Genomic DNA, 26,290 nt, shown 5'->3' with positions numbered 1-26,290 from the left:
AACAAAAATTGTGGTACTAAGTTAATAGTCTTTAAGTAAATACAAATTAGGAGAATATTTAGCAACTTAAAAACACCTGGCTAGAAAATTTATTCAGATGCAAACAAGATTCCTTGTGGGGTAACCACATGCTGAATTTCTGGTTTTTTATTTATGTGTCTCATGGTCACAGGCTGAACGGCAACAGAACACAACATAAGAATGATGAGCACTCCTCTAATGCTAGAGACATATGTGCCCTGTCAGGACTTCATTGGCCTAACTCATCAAAAGACTCAGGAATAAATGTTTCTGTTTTCAAGAGAATTGTGGGCCTGGTGCCATGGCGCAGTAGGTTAATCCTCCACCTGCAGCACTGGCATCCCATATGGGCACTGGTTCTAGTCCCAGCTGCTCCTCTTTCAATCCAGCTCTCTGCTATGGCCTGGAAAAGCAGTATAAGATGGCCCAAGTGCTTGGGCCCCTGCACCCATGGGAGACTGGAAAGAAGCACCTGGCTCCTGGCTTTGGATTGAGCAGCTCTGGCTGTTGCAGCCATTTGGGGAGTGAACCAATGGATGGAAGACCTTTCTCTCTGTCCTACCTCTCACTGTCTATAACTGTACCTCTCAAATCAATAAACAAAATCTTTAAAAAAAATCTTTTAAAGTGAATTGCAACTACTATTGCATGTTTTCTTTCACAACTTCAAGTGGACATAGCTCATAAAATAAAATGAATCATGGTTTCATAAATATTAAAGCTTATCATAGACAATTGGTAACAATGAATAGCTTCTTTCATAGTCTCTCTATATAATTAATAAGCCAATTATTTTCTTCCTACTCTGCAAAGCCAGTCAATGCAATTGATTTCAAATTTAGAATTTTCAAATCACCCAGAAATGCACAATGTTAATGCTTTTGGAGCTTTATAAGAGCACAAAATATCAATTTTTAATTCTTGTACTTTTTAACATTAGAGAGTTCTAAGACATTAAATAGTACTTTTTCTTTCTAACCCATGTAAGACTAACAATGTGTAGAAAAAAAAATATGAGGATTTTTGTTACGCAGATAAATAATTGTGCTTTGCCTAGAATCATGCTTCAACTTTGGTTATTTTTCCTCTCCACTGAAGCCAGGAAGAAGAGAGTCCTGTGAAACTAATAAAATGCCCCTGGTGTTCTTAAATGATTACTTTTTGGACAGGAACTTCCAAGAAACAACACCACAGTTGTAGTGAACTTTTTCTGTGGTTGAATCTTCTCTTTGCTTTCAGGAGACCAAGAGAAGCCACCTGGAGATCTCAGAGAAGGCCACATGGGAATGGAGGGGCATGCATCTCCTCTGGAAGCAGTTGTGTCTGTGAAATTTTTTGCTTATGGTAAACTTGACTGGTCTCTATCCATTGATAAAGAAGAGACTCATCATAAAAATTAGTAATACAGAAAAAAAATCATTGAAATTTCATTTTTTTCTGCCACAGGCAAGTGGAACAATATCTCTCACAGTAAAACAAACAGACTGTAAAGAGTCTATCCAATATCTTTGGCTCTCCTCACATTCTAAGAACAGACCTTGGAGAACTTCTAGCTGCCTCTTCCAGAAAAGTAGATCAGTAAATAAATTATTAATTAAAAAAAAAGGAGGTAACTTTTTTTCTGTATTTCTGGATAGGATTACTGTCTTTGAATCAATATGTCATGATTTTTATTCATTTTTCCTTCTTTGGAATTGGAGTAGGAGTAGGCAAAAACATGCATGAAAGAAGGGAAAAAGCTTAAAGCACTAGATTGTAAAGTAGGAACAAATAGACAGGAAGGCTGGAGGTGAAGGGGTAATGACTAGGTTAGGGAAAAAAGCCAGCTTATTAAATCCTTAAAAAGAGAAAGGAAGAAAGGAGGAGGAAATAGAGAAGTATGGTTATGTTCTTATGGAATTACATTCTTATGCAATCTGATCTTTTTGTATTAATAAAAATAGAAATGTTTAACAATTGAAAATTTATTCCTTTAGTGAATCACTACTCATTCCAACACTCTATAAAAACAGAATCCAAAGGCAGGCATAGGTTGCAGGGTGGGGCACAGTGCAAGTGGCAGTGACAGACTTATTTCTCTAATATCAAATTCTGCACCACAACTTCTAATCCACCAAAGTTCTACACATCACCCAGAATCAATTTCATAAAATAAACCACTTAGGGCAAAAGCTCAGAGAAAATCAATGTCCCCATTATTCTTTGCCTGTGAAGCACTCATAAAAATTAGCATGCTGCTAAAGAAAATGAGATTATGGCCAAGCTATGTATAAAAAACACAGGAATGCAAAGTCAGGAGGCAGTTTGGTGTTTCATGAGCACCCAAAGTGAACTGCAGAAGAAGGGGATGCATTACAGAATGGGAGCTGAGTAGGCAGCACAGCCAGCAGTGATCACCAAGCCATTAACCTGAGATTGATGAGTATTTGTGAAGTGTACAAATGAGTTCTACCTATAACAACAGTAATTACTTTTTCTTTAGGACACAAGGGAAAACACATTTTTTTTCCAATTTTTATCTGTTTTTCATTTTATTTTAAAGGCAGGGGGAGAGGGAGAGGGAGAGAGATTTCTTCCATTTTCTAGTACATCCCCAAATGCTCACAATAGCAGGCAATGTTCAGCCTGAAGCCAGGATCCTGGAACTCCATGCAGGCCTGGGAGAGTTCAGTTAATTCTGAGGACATACAGTCTTCAGTGACACCTGTCTTTATAAAGACATATCTCAATACAATAAAACTCCCTACTCAGGACTTTAGAGTTCCAAGAGAAAACTTTCAAATATTTTGCAGATGAATGCAAAACAGAAATCTGGAGACTTCTGTGAGCCAACAAGTTCCCTGCCTACCTGAGAATCAGTTTGGTCACCAGGGAGATCAAGGGAAGAGGATCAAGCAAAGCCATTTGGGACCTGTGCCCAGAGTCTTATCTCTTGAGTGAGCATAAAGGCAGCCCAGTCATTGGGCACTGGCAGTTTTGGACCACCTTAATCCTGAAGTGGCTACACAAACTAGTCAACTCCAAATTGGGCTGAGTTATCAGACTGGAAGTCTGGTCAAAAATTGTCACCCATTAAGGAATCTGGACACAGGAATGGCCAAAAAAGAACCATTAGGAGGGCTCACAATAGAGAACTAAGTGGGTAATAAATGCACAGATCCTAGACCAAGGCAACAGGCAATGAAAACCTTCTCTTTTGTTGCAAAATTTTCTTATTTTATCTTAAAGGCCTTGAGAAACAGATCTGTAGACATCTCATGTGTAAGACAAACATGTATCATTCATAATTGGCCTATAAATATTAGCATTCTTGGCCTGATCAATAAGCCTCAGGAACTAGCTCAGGGAGGGGCAAGGAAAGGGAATCACTTCTGTCTCATTTCTAGGGAAATATACATCCTCCATGAACTGCTTCTTACAAAACATTTCTCCAATTATCCAGGAGAAATACATCAACTCTGAAGAGGCTACATTTTTTTTTTTTCCATAGAGCCCAACACCTGTCTTGGGAATCACCTGTGATGCCAGGTAAATGGATAAGAAAGCCAATTGGAATCATCTACTAGAAGACAAGATACTTTACCCAAATCACTATATTTTACTCTACAGAAAAATGTAAACTGAATCACAAAGAACTCCAGTCGATCAATCCCCTGGTTTAAGCAAAGAGCATATTTGCATTACTCCAGATATGCAGGCCTCTCTTTCTGTTGTACTCTCATGTGGACTATCTGCATAGGGACACAGAATGAGGGGGAGGCTGCAGCAGTAAAAATGGTCAATGTTTCAATTACAAAACTGATTTTTAATTATCTCAAATTCAGTCATAAAAATTCTGCTCAAAGCAAGACACACATAAAGCCAAGCTCATCCCTTTCTCAACAAAAATTTAATGCAATGAGAATTACAAAATCTTAAAGAAAGAAATAGAAGAGGATACCAAGAAATGGAAAAATCTTCCATGCTCGTGGATTGGAAGAATCAATAGCATCAAAATGTCCATTCTCCCAAAAGCAATTTATAGATTCAATGCAATACCAATCAAAATACCAAAGACATTGTTCTCAGATCTGGAAAAAATGATGCTGAAATTCATATGGAAATGCAGAAGACCTCAAATAGCTAAAGCAATTTTGTACAACAAAAACAAAGCCAGAGGCATCACAATACCAGATTTCAAAGCATACTACAGGGCAGTTGTGATCAAAACAGCATGGTACTGGTACAGAAACAGATGGATAGACCAATGGAATAGGAGAGAAACACCAGAAATCAACCCAAACATCTACAGCCAACTTATATTTGATCAAGGATCTAAAACCAATTCCTGGAGCAAGGACAATCTATTCAATAAATGGTGCTGGGGAAATTGGATTTCCACGTGCAGAATCATGAAGCAAGACCCCTACCTTTCACCTTACACAAAAATTCACTCAACATGGATTAAAGACTTAAATCTATGACCTGACACCATCAAATTATTAGAGAACATTGGAGAAACCCTGCAAGATATTTGCACCGGCAAAGACTTCCTGGAAAAGACCCCGGAGACACAGGCAGTCAAAGCCAAAATCAACTATTGGGATTGCATCAAATTGAGAAGTTTCTGTACTGCAAAAGAAACAGGAGAGTGAAGAGACAACCGACAGAATGGGAAAAAATATTTGCAAACTATGCAACAGATAAAGGGTTAATAACCAGAATCTACAAAGAGATCAAGAAACTCCACAACAACAAAACCAACAACCCACTTAAGAGATGGGCCAAGGACCTCAATAGACATTTTTCAAAAGAGGAAATCCAAATGGCCAACAGGCACATGAAAAAATGTTCAAGATCACTAGCAATCAGGGAAATGCAAATCAAAACCACAATGAGGTTTCACCTCACCCCAGTTAGAATGGCTCACATTCAGAAATCTACCAACAACAGTTGCTGGAGAGGATGTGGGGAAAAAGGGACACTAACCCACTGTTGGTGGGAATGCAAACTGGTCAAGCCACTATGGAAATCAGTCTGGAGATTCCTCAGAAACCTGAATATAACCCTACCATACAACCCAGCCATCCCACTCCTTGGAATTTACCCAAAGGAAATTAAATTGGCAAACAAACAAGCGGTCTGCATATTAATGTTTATTGCAGCTCAATTCACAATAACTAAGACCTGGAGTCAACAGTAGACTGGAAAACATCATGCTGAGTGAATTAAGCCAGTCCCAAAGGGACAAATATCATATGTTCTCCCTGATCGGCGACAACTAACAAGCACCAAAGGGGAACCCTGTTGAAGTGAAATGGACACTATGAGAAAGAGTGACTTGATCAGCTCTTGTGCTGACTGTTGATGTACAATGTAATACTTTATCCATTTTAAAGTCAGTCTGGAGATTCCTCAGAAACCTGAATATAACCCTACCGTTCGACCCAGCCATCCCACTCCTTGGAATTTACCCAAAGGAATTTAAATTGGCAAACAAAAAAGCTGTCTGCACCTTGATGTTTATTGCAGCTCAATTCACAATAGCTAAGACCTGGAACCAACCTAAATGCCCATCAACGGTAGACTGGATAAAGAAATTATGGGATATGTACTCTTTAGAATACTATACCGCAGTAAGAAACAACGAAATCCAGTCATTTGCAACAAAATGGAGGAATCTGGAACACATCATGCTGAGTGAAATAAGCCAGTCCCAAAGGGACAAATACCATATGTTATCCCTGATCGGTGACAACTGACTGAACACCAAAAAGGAAACCTCCTGAAGTGAAATGGACACTATGAGAAATGGTGACTTGATCAGCATAGCCCTGACTGCTAATGGACAACTTAATACATTATCCCTCATAGTATTTTTTTTTTGTCTGTTCTACTTAATATAACTGGTTTAATTCTGTAATTATCACACAGTTATTCTTAAGTGTTGAAAATTAACTGAAATGTGATCCCTGTTAAACATAAGAGTGGGAATAAGAGAGGGAAGAGATGTATAATTTGGGACATGCTCGGGCTGACTTGCCCCAATTGGTAGAGTTGGAAACATACCAGGGGATTCCAATTCAATCCCATCAAGGTGGCATGTGCCAATGCCATCTCACTATTCCAAGTGATCAATTTCAGTTCACAATTGATCATAATGAAAGGACTAAGAGTCAAAGGGAGCACATAAACAAGTCTAGTATCTGCTAACACTAACCAATAGAATAAATAAAGGGGAGAGTGATCCAACATGGGAAGTGAGATACTCAGCAGACTCATAGAATGGCAGATGTCCTAAATAGCACTCTGGCCTCAGAATCAGCCCTAAAGGCACTCGGATCTGGCTGAAAAGCCCATGAGAGTATTTCAGGCATGGAAAGCCAAGACACTCTGGCAAAAAGATCTCTGTGAGTGAGATCCCAGTGGAAAGAACAGGTCTTCAAAGAGGGAGGTGCCTTTCTCTGAAGGGAGGAGAGAACCTCCACTTTGACTATGACCGTGTCTAAACAAGATAAGAGTCGGAGAACTCAAGGGGCTTCCATAGCCTTGGAAACTCATGACTGGAGCATAGGGAGATTACTGATGCCATAAACAGGAGTGTCAATTTGTAAAGTCAACAACAGGAGTCACTGTGCACTTACTCCTCATGTAGGATCTCTGTCCTTAATGTGCTGTACACTGAGGCTTAATGCTATAACGAGTACTCAAACAGTATATTTCACTTTGTGTTTCTATGGGGGTGCAAACGATTGAAATCTTTACTTAATGTACACTAAACTGATCTTCTGTAAAAAAAAAAAAAAAAAAAGAAAGAAAGAAAGAAATTATCAATTCCCAACTTGACTCTCACTGGGATTAAACATGACAATAGGTCTGATCTGATTTCATCATCAATTAAAAAAAATCATCTATTATTTTTCACTTTATGTTTCTGTGTGGGAGCAAACTGTTGAAATCCTTACTTAAGGTATACTAAGCTGATCTGTATATTAAGATAATCGAAAATGAATCTTGATGTGAATGGAAGGGGAGAGGGAGTGGGAAAGGGGAGGGTTGTGGGTGGGAGGGACGGTATGGGGGGGAAGCCATTGTAACCCATGAGTCATACTTTGGAAATTTATATTCATTAAATAAAAGATAAAAAAAAAAGAAATTATGGGACATGTACTCTATAGAATACTATACAGCAGTCAAAAACAATGAAATGTGATCATTTGCAACAAAATGGAGGAATCTGGAAAACATCATGCTGAGTGAAATAAGCCAGTCCCAAAGGGACAAATACCATAGGTTCTCCCTGATTGGTGGCAACTAACCGAGCACCAAAAAGGAAACCTGTTGAAGTGAAATGGACACTACAAGAAATGGTGACTTGATCAGCCTTTGCCCTGACTGTTGATGTACAATTTAATACTTTATCCCTTTAAGTATTTTTGGTTGTTCTACTTAATACTATTGGTTGAATTCTGTAATTAATATACAGTTATTCTTAAGTGTTGAAACTTAACTGAAAAGTGATCCCTGTTATATATAAGAGTGGGAATAAGAGAGGGAAGAGATGTACAATTTGGGACATGCTCAATTGGACTTGCCCCAAATGGTAGAGTTAGAAACATACCAGGGGATTCCAATTCAATCCAATCAAGGTGGCATATACCAATGCCATATCACTAGTCCAAGTGATCAATTGCTGTTCACAAGTGATCACACTGATAGGACTACGAGTCAAAGGGATAACATAAACAAGACTAGTGTCTGAAAATAGTAACCGATAGAATAAAAAAAAAAAGGAGAGAATGATTCAACATCAGAAGCAGGATACACAGCAGACTCATAGAATGGCAGATGTCCTAAACAGCACTCTGGCCTCAGAATCAGCCCTTAAGGCATTCAGATCTGGCTAAAAAGCCCATGACAGCTGACACTCTGGCCAAAAAAAAAAAAAAAAAAAGAGGACCTAAATGAAAGACCTCTGCGAGTGAGATCCCAATGGAAAGAACAGGTCTTCAAAGAAGTAGCTACCTTTCTCTGAAGGGAGGAGAGAACTTCCACTTTGACTATGACCTTGTCTAAGATCAGAGTTGGTGAACTCAAAAGGCTTCCATAGCCTTGAAAACTCATGACAAGAGCCTAGGGTGATTACTGACACCATAAACAAGAGTGTCAATTTGTTAAGTCAATAACAGGAGTCACTGTGCACTTACTCCTCATGTAGGATCTCTGTCTTTAATGTGCTGTACATTGTGATTTAATGCTATGACTAGTACTTAAACCATATTTTTCACTTTGTGTTTCAGTGTGGGTGCAAACTGTTGAAATCTTTACTTCATATTTACTAAATTGATCTTCTGTATATAAAGATAATTGACAATGAATCTTGATGTGAATGGAAGGGGAGAGGGGGCAGGAGAGGGTTAGGGTTGTAGTTGGGAGGGAAGTTATGGGGGGGAAGCCATGTAATCCATAAACTGTACTTTGGAAATTTATATTCATTAAATAAATGTTAAAAGAAAATTAATGTTAACTGCATATTTAGGAGTGTACTATTGCATTTAATTACAGTGCTTCTCTATATCTTATTTTTTAAGATTTTATTTATTTATTTGAGAGGTTGAATTATAGACAGTGAGAGGAAGAGACAGAGATAAAGGTCTTCTATCTGCTGGTTCACTCCCCAAATGGCTATAACAGATTGAGCTGCACTGATCTGAAGCCAAGAGCTTCTTTTCTGTCCCCCACTTGGGTACAAGGGCCTAAGCACTTGAGCCATCTTCTACTGTTTTCCCAGGCCATAGCTGAGAGCCAGATCAGAAGAGGAGCAGCTGAGGCTAGAACTGCTGCCCATATAGGTACCAGCCCCTCTACATCTTATAAGCACATCTTATCTGTAAGAAAAAAACTGAAAAGTTAGTCAAGTATATCACAAATTATGTTAGAAATTATCTCTAATTTAAATAAAAAAAGGAAAACCCTAAAGTAGAAAAGGTTAATTTTGGCAATCTGCACAAATGACCTGTGTCCTATTACTTTATCCTTTGGAATACTTTTCAAGATTTCTTCTGGCCTTCCCATCTTCCCTTGTTCCTCATACCATTTCATTATCACTGCCTCTCTGTCCCTGCAGCTCTCTCCCTTTGGAAACAGTCTTGTAGACTGTCAATCATTATTTCAAAATGCTTTGTAGGGAGTGCCTGAATGGCCTTCTAATATCCCATAAATATATATTTCCATAAAACAGACAATAGAGGTGCTGGTACTGTGTCCTAGCAGGAAAAGCTGCTGCCTGCATTGCTGACATCCCTTATGGGTGCTGCTTTGAGTCTCGGCTGCTCCATTTCTGATCCAGCTCTCTTCTACTGGGGAAGCAGTAGAAGATGAACCAAGTCCTTGGGCCCCTGTACACATGTGGGATAACTGGAAGAGGCTCCCAGCTCTTGACTTCAGTTTGGGGTAGCTCCAGCCACTGCAGCCATCTGGGGAGTAAACCAGAAGATGGAAGACCTTTCTTCCTCTCTCTCTGCTTCTGCATCTCTCTAACTCAAATAAAATAAAATAAAATAAATATTTAAAAAAAGGTGGTATAGCATAGCGGGAAAGCTGTTGCCTGTGATGCTGGTATTCTATATTGTGCATGAGTTCATGTCCCACCTGCTCTATTTCTTTTTTTTTTTTTTTTTTTTTTTGACAGGCAGAGTAGACAGTGAGAGAGAGACAGAGAGAAAGGTCTTCCTTTTCAGTTGGTTCACGCCCCAATGTCCACTGCAGTCGGTGCACCACACTGATCCGAATTCAGGAGCCAAGTGCTTCTCCTGGTCTCCCATGCAGGTGCAGGACCTAAGGACTTGGGCCATCCTCCACTGCATTCCCAGGCCACAGCAGCTCTACTTCTGATCCAGCTCCTTCATCTGCCTAGGAAAGCTGCAAAGAATGGTGCTTGTGCTCCTACTCCCACATGGGAAATGTGGAAGAAGATACTGGTTCCTGACTTTAATCCAGTTCCAACCCCAGCTGCTGTGGCCATTACGGGTGTAAAACAGTGAATAAATGATTTACATCTCTCTCACTCTTTGTAACTCTGCCTTTCAAATAAATATTGGCTGGCACCGTGGCTCAATAGGCTAATCCTCTGCCTGCGGTGCTGGCACCCCAGGTTCTAGTCCTGGTTGGGGCACCAGATTCTGTCCCGGTTACTCCTCTTCCAGTCCAGCTCTCTGCTGTGGTCCAGGAGTGCAGTGGAGGATGGCCCAAGTCCTTGGGCCCTGCACCTGCATGGGAGACCAGAAGAAACACCTGGCTCCTGGCTTTGGATTAGCGCAGTGTGCTGGCTGCAGCAGCCATTGTGGGGTGAACCAACGGAAAAAGGAAGACCTTTCTCTCCATCTCTGTCTCTCACTGTCCACTCTGCCTGTCAAAAAATAAATAAATAAATATTTTTAATTTTTTTAAAAATTTAACAAATGGCCCTAAATATTCTGACTCATCTTGACATGTAACAGGAGACAAGAAAGTTGCTGCTGACTTTATGTAGTGCCTCCTCAATCTGTTCTATAAGCAAAAAGTATTTATTTCTTTTGCTATCCAAGCACTCAAATCTAAAAGAAATAATACTACCCAGTGCAACTCTGTTCAAGGCTGCTCCTGCACTGAAGAAAAGTAAAGGGGCAAGGGGCCCAAACCCTGTGTGGCCGGCTGGCAGTCCCCTCCTCACTCTGCATCTGAGTTTCTAGTTAGAGATGGAGAAAAAGGCAACTCCAGATACTGCAGTGGTACACAGCCTCAATCACAGACACGCCTTGTGTGTGTGCAACAGAAGGAGAGCACAGAGCACTATGTAAGGGAGGAATACAATGAACAAAAAAGGAAAGGATGTGAATGGACATAGCAAAGAATTTCCCCACTCTGCTGATCATGATCTCAAGGATGTCCAGGCCAGAATTCCATTTCACTTTGGAAAACCCACTCCATAAAGTTTTCTCCACCTAGGTGTATTCTTCTGTGAGGAATCTGTCTTCTTGTGAGAGGGCACCACCACAGACTGAAAACCAGTCAAAAAGCAGAGTGATGGCTTTAATTCTCAGAGGTGAATGGACAACCACATCTATGAATTCTGCCTTGAAAAATAAGCTTCCTTCTGCTCTAGGAATCTGATGTAGGTTTGGGCTAAAATGAGAAACACAGAGACCAGCTGGGTCTGTTAGGTGAGAAGAAAGGAAGCCTGATTTCCAGTTGTTACTTTGTAGCATGTTAGTTTTGAGAGGATTTCATTTTCCACTTCTACTTGAAGAAATGGAAAGGTAGAATCAGTGCCAGCCTAACACACGGCAGCTTTAGCCACTGATGACATCACAGCTTGATACCCAAAAGTGGCAGCCAAAATAAACTCAACAAATGAGAACCAAAATAAAACAGAAGAGTCTAACATAATACCAACAGTTGTTCAGCAGATATTACCCAGATCTTGACACACGATCATCAGAAGGATAAAGGGTGGGGCTGGCTTTGTGGCACAGTGGATTAAGCCACCACCAAATAAAATGCTGGAATCCAATATGTGTGTCCACCCTTTAAAAAAGATTGATTTATTTGAAAGTCAGAGTTTTGGGGGCCGGTGCAGTGGCACAGCTGGTTGAGGCCATGGGCTGCATCCCATATGGTCCCTGGTTCAGGTCTTGGCTGCTCCACTTCCAATCCAGCTGCCTGCTAATGTGCTTTGGAAAGTGGTACAGTATGGCCCAAGTCCTTGGTCCCCTATATCCACGTGGGAGATCCAGAAGAAGCTATTGGTTCCTGGCTTCAGATCAGCTCAGATCTGGCCACTGTGGCCATTTGGGAAGTGAACCAGCAGACTGAAGACCTTTCTATCTATCTCTATCAGTAACTCTGTCAAATAAATAAAATAAATCTTAAAAAAATGTCAGAGTTATAGAGAGGAGGGAGAGTCAGATGGGATGGCATTGTGGATTAGCAGGTAAAGCTGCTGCCTGCAATGCTGGTATCCCATATAGGCACCAGTTCATGTCCTGGCTGCTCCAATTCTGATCCAGCTCTCTTCTAATGGCCCTGGAAAAGTAGAAGATGGCCCAATACCTGGGTCCTTGCCACCCAAGTGCGAGACCTGAATGAAGCTCTTGGTGCCTGGCTTGGGCCTGGCCCAATCTTGGCCATTGCAGCCATCTAGAGAGTAGACCAGCAGATGGAAAATCTCTTTCTCATTCTCTCCCTTTCTCTATCTCTGCCTTGCAAATAAATAAATGCTAAGAGAGAGAGATCTGCCATCTGAGATGGCTGCCATGGCCAGGGCTGAACCACACAGAAACCAGGAGCCAGGCACTTCATCTGGGTCTCACACATGGGTTACAATGGCCCAAACACTTGAGTCATCCTCTGCTGCTTTTCTCAGGCCATCAGCAGGGAGCTAGGTTTGAAGTGGAGCAACTGGGACATGAACTACTGTTCATGTGGGAAGCTGGCATTGCAGATGGTGGCTTTCCCCATTGTGCCACAATGCCAGCCCCATGAGTGCCAGTTTGATTCACAGCTGTTCCACTTCTGATCCAGCTCCCTGCTAACACAACTGGGGAAGCAGAAAAAGATGGCACAAGTACTTGGGTCCTTGCACCAACATGGGACACTTGGTTGGGCTTCCAGGCTGGGCCAGCATTATTCATTGCAGTCTCTTGAGTGAACCAGCAGATGCAAGATCCCCATCCTTCTGTCTGCCTCTTTCTCTGTAACTCTGCTTTAAGATAAAAATTTTTAAATCTTAATAAAATAAAGAGAAAGGGTGAAAGAGTAGCCACAGTAAAGTAACAGAGCAAAGCTACAGTTGTGCTGTCCCTCAGCAGCCTCTGCCTTAAGTGGGAAGTCTCTGGCTTGTAGACACTGACATAAAAGACACATTCAAAACACATTTCAAAGCAAGAGATGAGAGGTTTACAAGGCATATTGATTTTATGATGACTTTAATTCAATAGGTACACTGGGTTTAGATATATGCCTTTTGTGCAGCCAAGTTAACCCAGGGTCTAATTCAAAGAGATGTACTGAGGAAGATGTGCTGCCAGGGGAGAGAGCTGCAATGTCCCATTGCTCTTGTAGTATCATAAAGGGAAGGAAAAGGGCTACTCATGTCCATGGTTATAAGGAGGACAGAAGCACAAACATTTCAGAAGGTGGGAGCAAATTTCAAATATAGTTATTTTAAGAAAATAAAAGGAAGTAAATTTCAGAATATAATGTGGGGTAGAAACACACCATCAGTTCATCAATTCTCACAGGGATCCAGGAAAACTGCCCTGCCTACCCACAGACCAAATGTTTTAAAACACATTTTCTGATTAAATTCAGAAGATTACAGGACTCAGTACTGTGGGTGTTCAAATGCCAAATTAAGTTTTAGTTTCCACTATGGGTGCATGTAGCCCAATCACTCAGAACATGAGAAACACTTTTCCATAAGAAGGAACGTGAAATATTCAGTCACACAGAATAACTGTGCTTAGTACTCAAAGTGAACCCCAGGATAAGCACCCAGAAAACCTGTTAGGTCTTGGGGCCAGCACAGTGGTGTAGCATGTAAAAATTTATTTATTTATTTAAAAGGCAGAGTTACAGAGAGGCAGAGGCACAGATAGTGGTCTTCCATGCACTGATTCACTCTGAAAATGGCTGCAATAGCCAGAGCTGTATTTATCTGAAGCCAGGAGCCAGAAGCTTCTGTCAGGTCTGCCACATGGGTGCAGAACCCAAGAACTTGGGCCATCTTTCACTGCTTTCCCAGGCCACAGCAGAAAGCTGGATCTCAAACAAGCACCCAAACGGGATGGCAGCACTGTAGGTTGCAGCTTCACCTGCTATGCCACAGTCCCAGTCCTCAAAATAAACCTATTTTAAAAAGCATTTTAACTGAGGGATGGGAGAGAGTTTGCTAATCCAAAGCAAGGATAACATAACATAACTACTACACAGAAGAAGTTCCTGGCTCCTGGCTCCTGGCTCCTGGCTTTGGATCGGCACAGCTCCGACCACTGTAGCGAATTGGGGAGTGAACCAGCAGGTAGAAGACTTCTCTCTCTCTCTCTGCCTCTCCTTCTCTGTGTGTAACTCTGACTTTCAAGTAAAATAAATAAATATTTAAAAAAAAATAACTACTAGTACTCATTAACTTCAAAAATATAGAAATTTAATGAAACTCAAAATATAACCAAAATCATCATCTACTACACATTATAATCTTTATTTTGAGAGTCATATTAGAAAAAAATTAACCCCTCCCCCATTGAAAAAATGCACATGGGACTGGTATAGTAAGTTAAGCAGACCCTGGCAGTGCCAGCACCCCACATGGGTACTGGTTCAAGACCTGGCTGCTCCATTTCCAATATAGCTCCCTACTAATTCACCTGGGAAAGCAGAGGATGATGGCCCAAGTGTTTGGGCCTCTGAAGTCAAGTGTGAGAACCAGAAGAAGCTCCTAGCTCCTGAATTCACCTGGCCCAGCCCAAGTCATTGTGGCCATTTGAGGAGTGAACCAACGGATGGAAGACCTCTCTTTCAATTTCTCTGTAAATCTGCCTTTCAAGTAAATAAAATGAATCTAAAAGAAAATACACTGTATACAATGTAGTATTTTGGTTATTCCCTCATACAAAGAAAGCTCAGATAAACTGTAGATGAATCCTCCTGGCTTGATGCAATTCAGAAGGAGGATTGCTTCTGCCACCCTGTGGTAGACATCAATGAAAGTTATTAATGGGAAGATGAATGGGCCGGCACCATGGCTCACTAGGCTAATCCTCTGCCTGTGGTGCCAGTACTCCAGGTTCTAGTCCCAGTAGGGGCACCAGTCCTGTCCCAGTTGCTCCTCTTCCAGTCCAGCTTTCTGCTGTGGCCCAGGAAGGCAGTGGAGGATGCCCAAGTGCTTGGGCCCTGCACCCGCATGGGAGACCAATAGAAGCACCTGGCTCCTGGCTTTGGATCAGTGCAGCGTGCTGGCTGTAGCAGCCATTTGGGGGGTAAACCAATGGAAGGAAGACCTTTATGTCTGTCTCTGTCTCACACTGGCTAACTCTGCCTGTCAGGAAAAAAAAGAAAAAATGGGAAAATGAATGCACACCATCAGACTGCTTCCTCATATGGCACCTTTCCTTAAAGACATCACTGTTGCATTACCAGATTATGTCTCTCATATGAAATATGTCTCTCCTAAAAATTTTAAAGAACTTGCCAGAAACTTATTGCAGAGCAGGGAATGATGTGCCAAGGACAGTGAGTTAGCCTGAGTAGTCCAGGAATCCTGTTCTTGGCTGTTTTCAAGTTCATATTAATGTACACACAACATAGTTGCTGAGAAAGTGTCTTACAGTTGTTTCCTGGGTGTGAAGCAGCTCTTTTCAGCACAAATGCCTAACTTCTTGTCCACTCACAAGCACTGTGATAGGGAATACATGCGAGAAAAGGTCAAAACACACTGGGTTTCAGAGGAAGATGTTACCCTAACAACCTCTATCCAGGATTCACTTTCTATTCTTACTTCCTAGGTAACCTTACTATGCTAAATGAGTTTCACAGATTAGTAATCTGGTGACAACAGGACTCTAACAGAATTTATGAATCACTCAGTCAATCAAGTGATAACTTCATTATACTGAAAGTTAGTCTATAGCAATAGTTTTTAGGGCCACATCTCTCTTTTTAAAAGATGTTTTATTTATTTGAGAGGTAGAAATACAGATAACGAGACAGACAGAAAGGTCTTCCTTCTGCTGGTTCACTCCCCAGTTGGCCAAAATGGCCAGAAGAACTGCACTGATCTAAAGCCAGGAGCTTCTTCTGGGTCTCCCACATGGAGACCTCCCACATGCCTTCCCAGGCCATAGCAGAGAGATGGATCAGAGGAGGAGCAGCTGGGACTCAAACGGGTGTCCATATGGGATGCTGGCACCACAGGCAGAGGATTAACATACTGAGTCACCATGCCAGCCCAAAGCCATATCTTCTACTATACTGTGTATAGTAAAAGTATACTATACTGTGTATAGTGAAAGTATAGTATACTATCTCTGTGGGGGGAGGGGAGCACATTTTCTCTTTTCTTCCTTACCCCTCTTCACATTAACAGCTTGTATAAAGGCTTCCATAGGCCACAGTCATGAAAATCTGTCACTAATATCCTCCCATGTTGAAAATGGCATGGAGTTAAACACAGAACTCAGAATAAGAAAAGTAATTTGAAGCTGGTGTTGTGGCTGAGCAGGTAAAACCATAAGGGTGCTGGTTCGAGACCTGGCTGCTCCACTTTCTGATCCACCTCTCTGCTATGGCCTGGGAAAATAGTGGAAGATGGCCCAAATGCTTGGTCCCCTGCATCTGTGTGGGAGACTTGGAAGAAGTTCCTGGCTCCTGACTTCCATGCAGTTCTTGCCATTGTGACCATCTGGGGAGTGAACCAGCAGATGGGAGACCTCTCTGTGCCTTTTCCTCTCTGTAACTCTGCCTTTCAAATAAATAAATTAATTAATTAAAAAGTAACTGACCCTCTTAATTAAAACCATATGGATTATAAGATACTCAGCTTGGTGGAGCATTGAGTGACTGTAAAGAAAGAGAAAAATTGATACTTTTCTGTATTTATGTTTTCATAGCTCTCCACTATGAAAATCCAGATTGAAGTAGCTCATTATTAACTCATACGGTAGACTTGCATTAATTTCAGTTCACTTCTCACTTTGCAAAGGGATTAGCAGCAGGTAATAAAAGTTCGCATCCCTAATAACATGAGAAGAAAGAAGGGTTGAAGACAGAAATCAAAAAGCAGGAAAATAAATCAGCTACGTTTCCATGGCCTCAAGCTCCAGATTGAAAAAGTCTGTTAATTAAACACGGAGGAGTGATCAATCCACAAAGCTACTGCACAAGCTTCACGTGCTGCTGGGAAAGTCAGCCAAACACATAGCGCCCCAGCTGTCAGATGTGTCCGCGGGGTCCAGCATGGGGGCCAGGAGCCAGAGCCTACTCTGATCTTCCATCTCCACCTCTCCACTGCCTCAGGCTCTGGCTGAGGGCCACCGAGCCCCGCCCAGCTGGAACTACCAGGGGATATAGCCGGAGGCCAGCCACAAGGCATTCTCTGACCCACCCAAAGTGGGAACTGGGCTTATTTAAATATAGGGAATGGGACTCCTTCCTTCGGCGTGCTCTCAATTGCCCTGCTTGTGCCGTTCCTTGTCCAGTGGACTTTAAGGAGAATTTGAGCGAGGCAGCCCATGGGACTGGCCGAGCATCGGGAGACTGGGAAGCGGTGGTGGGAGACACAACACCTGGGCCCCAGCCTTGACTCTGCCAGAGAAGCTCCCAGGATCACTGAGAAGCAAGTGATCAAGGTCTGGGAGCCGCCACCCACCATCGCACCCACCCCTCTCCCACACACACATCTGTGCCCCCTTCTGTTCTCCATACTTGCCGTGGAAAATCTTGGGAGCACGTCCCCTTCCTTCAGGACACCTGGAGAGCAAAGCGGAGAGTGTGGGACAGAAGTCGCTGGAACTTGGGACCCACAGTGGCAGATGCAGAGGCACAGAAGCAGCAGGGGGCAGGTCTGGGGTGTGTGCTCCCCAACTGCCTCCAATTGTACTTGCAGAGCAAGACTCCCCAGGGAATGTGAGAGAAGGAGCAGCCTCTCAGGGCCCTCTCTGATCAGTAAATGAACTCCCTCTGTTCTCAACCCCAGGCCACATGGAAAGGAACGCGCATGCGCACATTCTCCCACATTCACACGCACAGGCGTTCAGAGCAGGAAAACATTAAGCACCGGGTGACTCTGGGAAATGTAGTCCAGGCCAGGGCATTCCTGGATAGACTTACTGACCACTCCTAGGGCTTCACTGTGGGGTGGGTGGAGACAGGCTGGGAACCAGAGGGTGTTTGCTTTTGTTTACATCCCTCCTTCCCTTCCTTCCCACCCCAAATCTTAAGGGTCAGTTGCTGTTCTTCCTTTCTTGAACAAAATCTTAAGAAGTGACAGCCACTGCTGCTGAGTCCCAAATCACGGTTCCCTTACACACACTGTTTCCTCAGAAAAATCCCCTGCTGCTTTATTCCTGGATAGCTTCTCTCAAGTAACGAATGACAAGGATTTCAATGTGACTCTCAGTACAGGTGTACATGGCATAGTTTAACATCTAGAGTTGAGAATACAATTTTTATTTGTGTCTTGTTGATGTTTATTTTTCTTTTCAAATTATTTTACACCACCATCTAATTCACCAAGTACAAAAAAAAAAAAAAAAAAAAAAAAAAAAAACAGGAGAACTGGATACTGGACTAACATTGCCAAGTATCCCCTAGGGGGCCAGATTAATAGAGTAAATGCCTTACTTTGTAACATTTATACCTTAGATTAATTCTGCAGACAGTATTATCAATTTACAAAGAGAAAGCTGAGGTGGAAAGAGTTTAGAATTGAATTTGCTCATGGAAATATGGTCAAAAAGTCTAGGTTAAAGGCCAACCAAAGTGAAATATAGGCATTTGGATCTGGCTGAAGAACCCATGAGAGTATTTTAGGCATGGAAAGCTGACACTCTGGGAAAAAAAAAAAACAACCTTAAATGAAAGATCTCTTCGAGTGAGATCCCAGTGGAAAGAACAGGTCATCAAAGAAGTAGCTACCTTTCTCTGAAGGGAGGAGAGAACTTTCACTTTGACTATGACCTTGTCTAAGATCAGAGTTGGTGAACTCAAAAGGCTTTCATAGCCTTGGCAACTCATGACAAGATCCTAGGGTGATTACTGACGCCATAGACAAGAGTGTCAAATTGTTAAGTCAATAACAGGAGTCACTGTGCACTTACTCCTCATGTAGGATCTCTGTCCTTAATGTGTTGTCCAATGTGAATTAACACTATAACAAGTACTCAAACAGTATTTTTCACTTTGTGTTTCAGTGTGGGTGCAAACTGTTGAAATCTTTACTTCATATATACTAAATTGATCTTCTGTATATAAAGATAATTGACAATGAATCTTGATGTGAATGGAAGGGGAGAGGGAGCAGGAGAGGGGAGGGTTGCAGGTGGGAGGGAAGTTATGGGGGGGAAAGCCATTGTAATCCATAAACTGTACTTTGGAAATTTATATTTATTAAATAAAAGTTAAAAGAAAAAGAAATCTTTCGGGACCAGCACTCTGGCATAGTGAGCTAATCCTCTGCCTTCAGCATGGACATTCTATATGAGTGCTGGTTCAAGTCCCTGCTGCTCCAGTTCCAATCCAGCTTTCTGCTCTAGCCTGGGAAAGCAGTAGAAGATGGCCCAAATGCCTGGGACCCTGCATCCACGTTGGAGTCCCAGAACTTCCTGGCTCCTGGCTTTGGATCAGCTTAACTATGGCCATTGCAGCCATTTGGGGAGTGAACCAGTGCATGGAAGACTTCTTTCTCTGTGCCTCTCATGTAACTCCACCTTTCAAATAAAAAAATAAATTTTTAAAAAAGGAAATACTTCTTTTATCTTGGGGCTCAGTTTCTAAAACCCCAGATTTCTCATATTTAAAATGAAAAATGAGGGAGAGGAAGAGTATCTCCAATGTTAATCTTCACTGTAGAGAAACACATAGGATTATAACTTATCTAAAAAAAAAGAAAGGAGATTCAAAGTTGCCATTGCTGTATGGTTATTTTTCTCATATTTAATATCAAGATAGCATATAAATATTATGCATTCTTAGGTATATGTGTGGTGTTTGATTTTTAAGATTTTAAGTAGAAATCTAAATGGAAGCAGGATGACATGGAGTTCTGTTTGTGATTAGTTCTGTCAATTATAATTCATGGGATTAGAATTGCTGGATTAGGAATGCTTAAATGTATCCATTCATTTCACACTAATGTTTACTATATCAGGCAATATTATTTGTGTAGACTGCTTTTTCTTGCCAGATTGAAAATTCAGGAGGGCAAGAAACATGTTTGCTTTGACATTGAAACTCAGCATCTTGATAGAGTCATTATTTTAGTTGAATGAATAAATGAGGATATAAAAATTAAACAAATACAATTTCTGATCCCCAAGAACTACCTAGTTGAAGAGATAATGAAATAGATATCTATTTGATAACTGCCACAATTAGATGGCACACCATTAACCCTGAGGAATCAAACAGAGCTCTCAGGCCACACCAATCTCAAGCCTCTAAGGCTCCATCAAAAACAGTCCACTTAATCTAGAGTCATAGTATAACAAGAAAAAGAACCACAGTGAAGAAACCAAAGAATATCTCCAATATGCCCAACAACAAACACAAAAACCGAGGCAATAAGAACAAGGAAGACACTAGGATGCCCCCAAAGGAAAAAGACACCCCAATTCAAGATTATGACGATGATGAGATAGAAGAAATGTAAGAAGCGGATCTCAAAAAATTGTTAAGAACATTATGAAGTTCTCAAAAACAAATTCTTGAACTATAGAAATCCTTAATGGACAAGATAGAAAATCTCTCTCGTGAAAATGAAATATTAAGGAGGAATCAAAATGAAATGAAACAACTAGTAGAACATGAAACTATGATAGTGATGAGAAATCATAATGAAATGAAGAATTCAATAGATCAAATGACAAACACGTTAGAGAGCCTTAAAAACAAAATGGGTGAAGCAGAAGAGAGAATATTGGACTTGGAAGACAGAGAACAGGAAAGGATACAGTCAAACCAAAGAAAAGAAGAGGAAATTAGAAATCTAAAAAATATTGTGGGGAATCTTCAGGATACTATTAAAAAACCTAACATTTGGGTTCTAGGAGTTCCTGAAGGCATGGAGAGGGAGAAAGAATTAGAATGCCTTTTCAGTGAGATATTAGCAGAAAGTTTCCCAGGTTTGGAGAAGGACAGAGACATCCTAATACAGGAAGCCCATAGAACCCCTAGTAAACATGACCAAAAGAGATCCTCACCACGACACGTTGTAATTAAACTCACCACAGTGAAACAGAAAGAAAAGATCCTAAAATGTGCAAGAGAGAAACGTCAGATTACTCTCAGAGGATCTCCAATTAGACTCACAGCTGAATTCTCATCAGAAACCCTACAAGCTAGAAGGGAATGGCGAGACATAGCCCAGGTACTAAGAGAGAAAAACTGCCAGCCCAGAATATTATATCCTGCTAAGCTCTCATTTGTGAATGAAGGTGAAATAAAGACCTTTCATGGCAAACAGAAATTGACAGACTTTGTCGCCACTCATCCAGCCCTGCAAAAGATGCTTAAAGATGGGTTGCACACAGAAACACGGTCATCAATATGAAAGAAGGTAAAGGAAGGAAACCTCACAGCAAAAGATCACAGGGAATTCAAAGCATATATTAGAACTTATCTTTGGCAAATGGCAGGGCAAATTTACCACTTATCATTAGTCACATTGAAAGTTAATGGCCTGAACTGTCCAGTTAAAAGACACCAATTGGCTGATTGGGTTAAGGAAAAAAACCATCTATTTGCTGCTTACAAGAAACACATCTTTCCAACAAAGATGCATGCAGACTGAAAGTGAAAGGCTGGAAAAAGATATACCATGCCAACAGAAATGAAAAAAGAGTGGGTGTAGCCATCTTAATGTCGGACAACATAAACTCTAACACAAAAACAGTTAAGAGAGACAAAGAGGGGCACTATATGATTAAGGGATCAATTCAACAGGAAGATATAACAATTATCAATGTATATGCACCTAATTACAGGGCACCGGTTTATTTAAAAGATTTGTTAAGAGACTTAAAGGGAGACTTAGACCCCAGTACAATAGTACTGGCGGACTTCAATACTCCACTCTCAGAAATAGACAGATCAACAGGACAGAAGATCAACAAGGAGACAGTAGATTTAAGTGACACTATTGCCCAAATGGATCTAACAGATATCTACAGAACTTTTTATCCTACATATAAAGCATTTACATTCTTCTCAGCAGTACATGGAACCTTCTCTAGGATTGACCACATACTAGGCCATAAAGCAAGTCTCAGCAAATTCAAAAGAATTAGAATCATACCATGCAGCTTAGACCATAAAGGAATGAAGTTGGAAATTAGCAACTCAGGAATCCCTAGAGCATACGCAAACACATGGAGACTGAACAACATGCTCCTGAATGAACAATGGGTCATAAAAGAAATTAAAAGAGAAATCAAAAATTTTCTGGAAGTAAATGAGCATAACAGCACAACATACCAAAACATGGGACGCAGCAAAAGCAGTGTTAAGAGGAAAGTTTATATCAATAGGTGCCTACCTCAAGAAATTGGAAAGGCACCAAATAGATGAGCTTTCAGTTCACCTCAAGGATCTAGAAAACCTGCAGCAAACCAGACCCAAATCTAGTAGGAGAAGAGAAGTAGTTAAAATCAGAGAAGAAATCAACAGGATTGAATCAAAAAAAAAATTACAAAAATCAGCCAAATGAGGAGCTGGTTTTTTGAAAAAAAAAAAAAATAAACAAAATTGACACCCCATTGGCACAACTAACTAAAAACAGAAAAGACCCAAATCAATAAAATCAGAGATGAAAAAGGAAACGTAACAACAGACACCATAGAAATAAAAAGAATCATCAGAAATTACTACAAGGACTTGTATGCCAGCAAACATGGAAACCTATCAGAAATGGATAGATTCCTGGACACATGCAACCTACCTAAGTTGAATCAGGAAGACATAGAAAATCTATGATTCAAAAGGGAAGTAATTCTGCACAGCTGAACAGAATTGGAGGTAGTTAGCAAACAAATGATATACCCACAGGAGCCAGAGATCGGAAGCTCTTTCCCAAGGACCACACAGGGAATCTGTCCTGCCCTCAGTGTGGGCTCAAATTCTCCTTCAGTCTCCCACTGGGTTGCCAAGGTTACAGAATTGTAGCGTCTCTGGAGAGTACTCATGTGAATTCTGTGAGTTCTCTCCCCCGCCGTCTTTTTTCACAGTCTCAGTTCAGTAGCACCACACATTCACTAGGTTCTAATCTCTTGTTAATTCACCACCCCCCGCCCAGAGTCAGGTTTTTCTGCTAGGCTCAAGGCTGGTGCAGACCTGAGGTCACCCTGCTTATGACGTATCTCCAAGATGGTGCCTGCTCTTTGTCTTGCTCGCCTTTGAGAGGTGAGCCGAGAGAGAGAAACTCGTGTCTGTATCGGTCACTTTTTTCTCTCTCTCTCTCTCTCTCTCTCCTCTAGTTAGCCTGGTGAACTTTTCCCCCCCAGGGGTCATTCCCTCTAGTCTCCTCTTTCTGCTTGCCTGCTGGTGTCTCAGGCTATTGAGGTCCAGCTCACCTCGCGTTCCAGCACTGGTGTGTTGAGTCTGCTGCTGGTGTCCTGAACTTTGGGCTCCCACACTCTCCATGCAGGTCCACTTTGAATCACTAGTTCCAGAAGAGTTTCTTTTGCTGTTTCTTCCCCTACTCTTCCTTGAACCTGTAGTATCTCCACTTTTATTAAACTGTCTCTCCCCAGACTATCAGTGTGCTTCCTTCCTATTCCGCCATCTTGCCACTCTCTCAAGAGTTGCAATGTTAAGTTCTTTGTCAAGCTGAAGCTAGGATGAATGACTGTTTCCTGGTCTTCCACATGGGTGGCAGGGCCCAAGGACTTGGGCCATGTTCTGAAGCCTTCCCAGGTGCATTCACATTGTGCTTGATCAAAAGCAGAGAAGCTGGGACTTGAAGCAGCACCACAGCACTCTGATGTGGAATGCTGGTGTGGCAGGCAGTGGTGAAACTTCCTGCACCACAGCATTCATATATGCTGTGCTATATACAATTTTTTATTCCTTTTTGGAATGTGTGAACTTTTGTTAAAAATTATTCTAATATTATGCCAGTATCCTATTTCCTATCAAATTTTCATCCAGTACCTTTGATATTCATTATTTTTAATCATCATTGCTGTATGAAATGCTGGTGTTTTAATTCCCAATATTGTTTCTTCATTTATATTTTGAACTAGCATCAAAGCTAAGGGCTCACTCTTCTGTCCTCATTAGTGTGTCATTATGTTTTATATCATTATGAGTTCACAGATTCTTATCTTGTTAAAGGTATTATAGTCTGAAATTATGTGTTCTGATGCTCAAGTTATTCCAGATCCTAGTGGAATCCTCTTCAACACACCAAATTAGGGCCCCAATATCTACAGTTGGTGTAAGTGCCATCCTAGGAGAAAAGATTCACTAGTTCTTATCTCCCTTCCCTGAATTACATTTCCCTTAAAGGTGCCATTTCTTTCATCAAATCTTGTTACTATTAATGAAGATTTACCATTCAGCTATACTCCTCTATGTTTTCTCTGAAGATGTTCTTTAGTACTAAGGCCACTTTACAAACCAAAATCTCATCAAGTCACACTCCTCTTTCAACTGTGTGGATGGTTTCCCATGACCTTTGAACAGGGACCATAGGACTCACTATGGTCTTCAGAAAGACAATGCTATGTATGGGTTGTACCCTATTAGGTCTTGTCTACCAGCTGTCTGCTCGCTATTATCTTCTTACATGCTAGGACTCGGAAGGCTCTCAGTTGTATCACAGACTTTACAAATTTCCTCTCAACCCATCAAAATTACTAAAAGTTCCAAATGTGAGGCTAAACTGTTTTTTTATAAAAAAAATTATTATTTTATTTGAGAGGTAGAGTTACAGACAAAGGGAGAGACAGAGAGAAAAATCTTCTGTCCACTGGTTTACTTCCCAGTAGACACAACAGACTGAGTTGGGTTGATCTGAAGCCAGGGGCCAGAAGCCTGGAGCTTCACTCTTCTCTCCCATATGGGTGCAGGAGCCCAAGCATTTGGGCCATCTTTGACTGCTTTTCCAGGCCAAAGCAGAGAGCTGGATTGGAAGAAGAACAGCTGGAACTCAAACTGGCACCACAGGCAGAGGCTAAGCCCACTATGCCACAGTGCTGGACCCTAAGTTCTTTTAAAATAAGATTTACAGTATTTGTTTGAAAGGCAGACACAGAAAGAAGGTTGCAGTGGAGACAGAGATATTCCACCTGCTAGTTCATTCCCCAGATAGATGCAGTAACAGGGAGATGGATCATAATGGAGCAGCTGGGACTCAAACCAGTGCTCACATGAGATGCTGGCATTACAGGCAGTGGCTCCATGTGTCAGCTACTTCATTTCTTCTTTCAAAGGAGTTCTCATCCATAAGTGATTCAGAAAGATGTACCAAAGGACTTTTGAGGTGGTTATGATAAATTATCTCTTTTAAACTTTACATTCCACAGAACACACAGTATAACTAAATTATTTACCAACACAACCTCATTCCTTGATACTTGCCTAACTCAGATGAGATGTGTAATGAATGCTAATCTCTGGGTAAAAAGTGATGATCATGTCCCTAAAGAAGATTGCAGTACAGCTCAGCTGAACACGCAAAGGATAGCATGATTCTATGAGTTAGTCAATAGCAACACAAAAGTGCAATAAGTGATTATTTAAAATACATGATATTAAAACAATGCACTCAGAGAATTTCATCATGACAGTCCCCATTTTGGACTACACCTTCAGCACTCTAAGTTTCTATAGCACAGCAAAAGTGTGGGCAATGAAAGTTTCTTTCTGGGAGAGATAAGAGGAATATTTTAGCATCAGTGACTCACACATTAGCAAGACAGATTTTCTGCAAATAATTGAAATCCATAATCTGCAGCTTTGTTCAAAACTTCATTTTCTGTAACTGTGAAAGTGCAATTAAAGGACGATATTTGGGACAGAATTCTTAAAGATACGTGAAGAAGGTTACTGAGTGGTACATAACTTGGCAAACCTGCAGCAGCAGGTTTTATATAAGAAACAGATCACCCAAAAACAGCTCACTCACACCACCAGAGTGCCCAGTCTTGGCTTCCTTCTCTTCACCTTCATCTTCATTATCAGTAATTTTATTCATGTCTTAGAATTTAGTTCAAATTGAAGGTATAACCAGAGGCTATCACTACTCCTAATCTAGGTAATACTAGTGAGCACAAATACAGTGTCTTCAATGGCAAACACCCACTTTTCAGTATTATGCCAAACTTATTAAAGAACATGATACTGGCATTTTTACAATGATAGGATAATAAAAATCATTAGAGCAATTTATCAGGTTTATAATGCACATCAAGAGAAAGTGTGTCAATGTGGAGAACAGTGTGTAAATTGTTGAGTATAGTCAGGCAGAAGTGAGAAAATTAAGACAAACCATGCTGGGTAAAAATACATAGGAACAAGATTTCAGCAGGCAATGTTA

General features: G+C 41.1%; 1 protein-coding gene and 1 pseudogene across 2 annotated transcripts in view; both read right to left on the bottom strand.

Annotated features, from left to right (window-relative positions):
* LOC100342684 (uncharacterized) overlaps positions 1-18,125 on the bottom strand; it is a 55,878-nt gene extending 37,753 nt beyond the window's left edge. The window contains exon 1 of one of the 2 annotated variants that reach the window (XM_089320879.1): positions 17,461-18,125. The gene's annotated coding sequence lies outside the window, so the exon portion shown is untranslated. The remainder of the gene's footprint in view (positions 1-17,460) is intronic. The other variant, XM_089320878.1, reaches the window with a different exon arrangement.
* Positions 1,009-25,948, bottom strand: LOC149120264 (apelin receptor early endogenous ligand pseudogene; annotated as a pseudogene).
* Positions 25,949-26,290: the final 342 nt, after the last annotated feature.

This window comes from Oryctolagus cuniculus, chromosome 19 (assembly GCF_051225735.1).
Source record: "Oryctolagus cuniculus isolate XC-2025 breed Fujian yellow rabbit chromosome 19, ASM5122573v1, whole genome shotgun sequence".
NCBI classification, from domain to species: domain Eukaryota; kingdom Metazoa; phylum Chordata; class Mammalia; order Lagomorpha; family Leporidae; genus Oryctolagus; species Oryctolagus cuniculus.
Note: the sequence above shows the minus strand (reverse complement) of the source record. Positions and strands in the feature narration are given on the sequence as shown.